The sequence below is a fragment of the Strongyloides ratti genome, scaffold srae_scaffold0000003, assembly GCF_001040885.1.
Source record: "Strongyloides ratti genome assembly S_ratti_ED321, scaffold srae_scaffold0000003".
Lineage (NCBI taxonomy): Eukaryota > Metazoa > Nematoda > Chromadorea > Rhabditida > Strongyloididae > Strongyloides > Strongyloides ratti.
The window spans coordinates 225,172-231,171 of record NW_020171521.1 but is presented as its reverse complement, the minus strand read 5'-3'; positions in this window follow the sequence as shown (position 1 = coordinate 231,171).

Below are 6,000 nucleotides of genomic sequence, written 5' to 3'. Positions count from 1 at the left end.
ATATTGTTTTTTTAAACTATTTGATTGTATCATATGAAATATATGTTTATCATTGCGCCACTTTCTAGCTGGCTTTATTCAATAACTAGCTATGTTTTAATAAAGCTAAGTACTTTGTTAGATTCATATGAATCTCCTTTACATAATAACATACATATTATGCCAAAACAGGAAGTTAATTGTTTTTTTATTTTAATTTATTTACAATGTTTTCTAAGCGCAGATTTCACAAAAGTTTTCTTTTCAGGTCAAAATGGGGTAAATGATGCAAAAAAAAAAAATTGTTTTATGATAATCTTTTAGAAATGAGTTTTTTCATTACTTCTAATAAAAAAAAATAATTAAAAATATTTAGGTTCGAAAATAAGAAGCTTCAGAATGCGCAAAAAGTAGAATAATTTCATTCATCGTTAAAAACTTCTTGAAGCGCGATTTAGAAGCTTTTATTGACAAATAATTAGAAAAACATCTGAAGTTTCGGGAATTTCAAGATCTAAACTTTCTAAACATTTGTAGCTAAGTAAATACTTAAAAAGTTAGATCAAACGTTTACCATCAATGTTGAACTTAAAACAAACACTTTATCGTTTTGAAGTCTGTTTTTTCAACTTTTTAGATTAAAAATATTTCTTTTTTAAATAAAACATAATCTATAATACAAATTAGAATTTATGAAGCAATAAAATCCAATTTGAATAATTTTTTCATAAAAATCAAGTCATAAATTAAAACAAATTTCAAAACAAAAATATGGTAGCATTTTGGTAGTTTTTTGAAAAAATTGTGCACTAAAGATTCATGAAACCTAGTGAAATTTTTTGAAACTAAGAGTATTGAATTCAATTGTGCATATTTATCAAAAATGTTATAAAATATTCTTAGGAAACATCTCTTTTTAACATAAATAAACGGTTAAAAGAATTTTACAAGCAAAGTTTTATTTATAGATTTTAAAAACTATTTTCCAAAAACTGAAGAAAACGAGTTATGAATCTTTCTTTCACTCTCCATATACCTCCAACCTCGTCCACACATACTCTTATTTTTCAAAAATTTGAATCATTTTTGAAGAAGAAATTTCTTAAAAACTATAGGCTTTTAGAATCTGCTCTTGAAACTTCTATCGCTTCTAGTTTTTTAAGTTTTTATTCTAAACGTTTAAAAAACTAGTTATACAATAGAAGACAATGTGGTAAATCTAATGACATTTATTAGAAAAAAAAATATTAATTTTCCACTAAGCTACGCGCATTTTAAAAAAAATGCATTACATTTGATACAACCTAATATAAGAGTCTCTGAAGTACAAAGGTTATAGATGGAAAAAAATTTATAATAGTTTAATTTATCATAGTAAAAATTTTTTACATAATATTATAAGTTTTCATATAACAAATTTTGATATTTTTATAGTTAGAAATAACGCCTTAAAATGATAATATTTATAGTATATACTAGATAAACTTAAATTAAAAAAGTTATTTCTTATCTTTAACAATTTTTTATATATTTAGTCTTATTGTATTAATTATTAATTTATTTAAAAAAAATTTATAATTGGAAATAATAAATTAATTTTTTATTGTGACCACAATTAAGATTACGTTAAATTTAATATAAAAAGTAGTTCACAATTATATCACTACTATTGTGATGCAATTTACAAATGTGTTTCTTTAATTGGATAAAAATAATAAACGTTGTGATAATAGGAAAACAAAAAAGAATTATATGGTGGTGTCAGCTTATAAACAGAACACATCTTTACAAACTAGACATGGAAATTCTTTTATTTAAAATTTTTATTAATTTATTCACAATTTATTATAATAACTTTATTATTCTTTAAAGAAACGTTATTTATTAAAATATTATGACGAATTAATTGAAATTGAACTAATTTTGTAATGCTGCTTTATTTAAAACATTATAAAAAATAGAAAAAACTACACACATGAAATATAAAAAGCAAAAGAAAGGTGTAAAGAGGTACTTCAATACAAGAAAAAAATGACATATTAATTAATAACTCATATTTTGCATATATTGTTAAAATAAACTACTTAATAAATATATGGTGTTGTATACTAGATTAGAAAGCAAAGATACTCGTAACTTATAGAAATAAAAGCTGCACGTAAGAAATTAAATGCAACATAAAAACTCTCATTTGTATCAAAAAAATCTTAGATTTCAATAATATTTAAATAAATATATTCAGAAACTTATAAAATAACATTTAAAAATACACTAAAAAGAAATTGCTATAATAATTTTTAGATAGAATAATTACTAAAATGGCATATGCAAAAATAAAAATTCCAAAAACATATATTATATTTTATATTTTTTAAAATTATTCTTTTAATCAACTAAAAATTAAAAGTGTAAATTATAGGTTTAAATACGGCAATTTATAAAAAAAATAATATAGAAACATTAATCTTACTAAGATATTTTTCCATTACTATTGAAATGTTCAGTAATAATTCAGATTTTACATACGTTTATTAATTTTTTAAGAATTTACCTTATCAATTTTAAATTTTTTTTTTTATATTTTAATTGTTTTAGTTAGAATAAAAAATTTTATAAAACTAAAGCCAGTATTTAATTTTTAGTAAAAAAATTAAATTAAAAACTTTATAATTATAGTAAACGATCAATAGATCATTTAATAATAAAAGTGATTATAAAATATAATTAAATGATGATAAGTATAAGAAAAGTAATGATTTGTGATATATAAAAGAAGTGATTGTAAGAAAATGGATCATTTTGAAAATATTATAAAAAAATTAATTTTTTAGTTGTTAGTCACTATCATATTTTTATTTTTTTAAAGACTAACGGCTAAATCATAGATACTAGGTGCCAATAAATATTTTTTTATATAAAATTTTAAAAAGTATAGTAAAAGTTATTTTAATAAACTTCTATTTACAAAAAAAATTAACAAATAAAAAAGAATATTGAAAAATTTTTTAAAACACTCGTGTTTATATTATAAAGATAATGATAATTGATACACTTTCTATTGGTATATCATGATGATTCTCCTTCGGACTATAGCCTTCCTAGCTCAGTTGGTAGAGCGTTAGACTTTTAATCTAACGGTCAGGGGTTCGAGCCCCCTGGAGGGCTTACTATTTTATAATTTAACTTTTTTTATACAATTAAAATTAATTTATTTAAAAAATATATTTAAAATATTACATTTGTAACAAAATAATTTAAATGGAGAAAATAAAAAATAATATTTATTAAGAAACTTTTAAAACTTTTAATTATTTATTAAATTTATAAATGGTTTAATTTTGTTAAACGTTTTACATAATACTAATTTTAAATTGTATTCTTTTATTATAAAATTTACCAATATTGTGTTTATTTTACATTTTTTTACAATTTTTATTTAAATATATTTTATTTAATTTTTTGTTGTTTTTTAATATTAATATTGTTGATTTGTTAGTATTTTAAAATATAAATGCGTAATAGAATGAATTAAAAAACTATATTAAAAAAATTTATTGGATTACACTAATTTTTTAATTAAAATGTTACAAAATTTATTTTTTCTTATAAAAAAATATTATGACAAGTATGTGTCATATTAAGTAGTTAATTTTATAAAAGTAAACAATTTTGTGTTTCACAAAAAATTATTAAGAAACACAGCAAATTAAATAAAAATTATTGTTACATAATATTTCTTTATTTTTATCATTTATATTTTTAATATCTTAAAAATAAAATTTTTATAATAATAAAATATTAAATAAAATTGTGTTAAAAAATTAAATTTCAAAGTATGTTTTAATTATTTTAAAATAATTCAATGTTAGAAATTGTATAACTAATTCATTTTTGCTATATTTTTGTTGTATTCTTAACTATTTTATTCTTAGTTATCGTCAATAAACTATTATCAATATACTTTTCATAGCACAACTATAAAAACATTTTATTAAATATTTGTTATAAGAAAAAACAATTTTTTAATATTATCAAAAAATAGTCAATATTATCACTTCACATAAAATTTAGTACTTTTATCATATTATAATTTGTATAATTTTATGGATAAATTTATACTTATTAATCTACTTAATAAGAGAATATTATACATATATATATACATTAAAACAAGACAATATTTTGAATAAGTAAAATTAACATTATTACAATATATTATTATTATATTTAATTTTTTTATTTATTACATTTGATTATTGTGATGTTATTTGAAATAAGCAAATAAAATAATTAAATGCAATACAATTATTAATAAACTTATATAACTATAGTCTTGTGTTTTAAGAAATTATTGTATTCTTTTTAAGTTAATAACCAGTAACATTTTGATTAACATATTAAAAATATTACTTATTAAATTTTAACTTAAATTTTATTTTACTAATTAATTAAATTTTTAATATAAATTATACTTAAAAATTAGTAAAATTTTAAATTTGCATTACAAAAATTATTTAAGTAAAAGTATAGTTAATGTTGATAATTTATATGCGTTAAGTTGATTCTATAAATAAAATCATTTAGGATTGTTTTTTTAGATGTAATTTATTTATAATATTCTTGTACTCACTAAAAATAAACTAAATTGTTGTGTAAGATGGGATTCAGCTTATAATTTTAATTTATTTTAGTTTAAAAAAAATTGTTTAAAATGTTAATTTATAATAATAATACAATAAAATTATTATAATAAAGTATTTTATTTTGTTTTATAAAAGTTACTTTATTTTTATTTTGTAAAAAATATTTTTAATATAAATATATTTATTAAAGTCAAAAAATTTTTTGAAAATTAGGTCATTATTATTGTTAACTTTAATTAATATTATATTATTGTTTTAAGAAAAATAAAAAAACATAGAATCTTATATTATTGTAGGTTAATTTGTCAAAATCAGCATACTTTGGTACATTTAGAAATAGTGATGACTTCTATATCTATAAACAAACTTGCTTCTAATTGAATCTATTAACTATTATCATATGTACCTTTTTATTATCTGATTTTGTAGGTATTATATTTTAACTATTGTATAATTTTCGAGATAAAATTAATGTAAGGTCATAAACATCCGAATTATTGATATAGTTTTCTAATATTTTATTATTACATAAGATTGTAAACAATGTATTATAATTTCAGGTAGCATCATTTTTTAAAATATTGTCAAATTTTTGTATTAATTTTGTAACAAAATGATATAAATAAATAAAATATAAAAATTTATATCAGTGTTGTTAAGAATGTAACTGAGATCTGTAGTAGTGACTAACTTTCTAATTTAATTTTTCTAATATCTAAACGAATTATATTTAAATTTAATATACTAATATTCAAAATATTCTTATTTATTTTAAGTTATTTTTATTGTATTACTAAATTTTATTTGAATTAAAGATTTATTTATCTATAGAATAAACATAAAATGATATTTATATATTAATAGTTTTTTTTGTGAATATATTTAATATGTAAACTTGTAAATAGTGTAAGTATTCATAATTATAAATAAAATGTTAAAAAATATTAATAATTTTTAATAACATCTATTTGTACATTTACAATTGTAAAACTAATTAAATAAAATAGTTTGTATAAATAAATTTAAAATGACGGATTAAGAAAATTAAATTAAAAAACTATTTTCAGAATTCTAAATCTACAAAAAAATATATATATTTTGCTTAATTTTAGGGATAAAATGATTGGAAAAACTTAACTTTATAAAATAACAAATTTTGTAATAAAAAAAAATTACTTATCAACAAGCGTTTATTAATTAATTGATTGGTTTTATATTAGGTATTTTTTTTGTAAAAACATTTTAAAAGATACAATGCTAAGCAACACTGATCTTCCCAAAGAAAAAGCTTTGTATTTATAGTAACTAAAGCGTACTTATCAGTCAACATTTTTAATTATTATCAGATATTTTTTTATTTTATAAAATAAAATTTCAT